The sequence below is a fragment of the Buceros rhinoceros genome, unplaced genomic scaffold (genome assembly GCF_000710305.1).
Source record: "Buceros rhinoceros silvestris isolate BGI_N320 unplaced genomic scaffold, ASM71030v1 scaffold24197, whole genome shotgun sequence".
NCBI lineage: Eukaryota > Metazoa > Chordata > Aves > Bucerotiformes > Bucerotidae > Buceros > Buceros rhinoceros.
Genome location: NW_010421879.1, coordinates 3,230 through 3,635, shown reverse-complemented (window position 1 = coordinate 3,635; position 406 = coordinate 3,230).

Here is a 406-nt window from a genome sequence, read left to right as displayed (position 1 = left end):
TGGCTGACTTTTGCGGCAGTTGGGTCCCCCCAGGGTGAGCTGCCTGGCTCCTGCTGCAGCCTTCCTGGCTTTGCCCCTGGGAAACTGGGTGGTGGGGCTGGTCCTGGCTGGGGCAGGAGGTCCCACGGCCATGTGTGGAGTGTAGGTCCTCTCTCTGGCCCAATGCCCTGGGGGTGGGCATGCAGGGTGGGCTGTCACAGGTCCTGTCCTCTCCTGCAGGGAGAGCTGCCCGTTGCTGGGTGCTCCCCTGTTTCCAAGGGTGTTCAGGCTTCCCTGAGCCTGGGGCTCGGTTATGTTCTGGGGGGCAGAAGAGCCTTGCTGGGAGAAAGCTGGGCAGCACCCAACCCAGGGTGGGAAGGGCTGGCGGGGCAGCACCCAACCCAGGGTGGGCAGGGCTGTGGGGCGG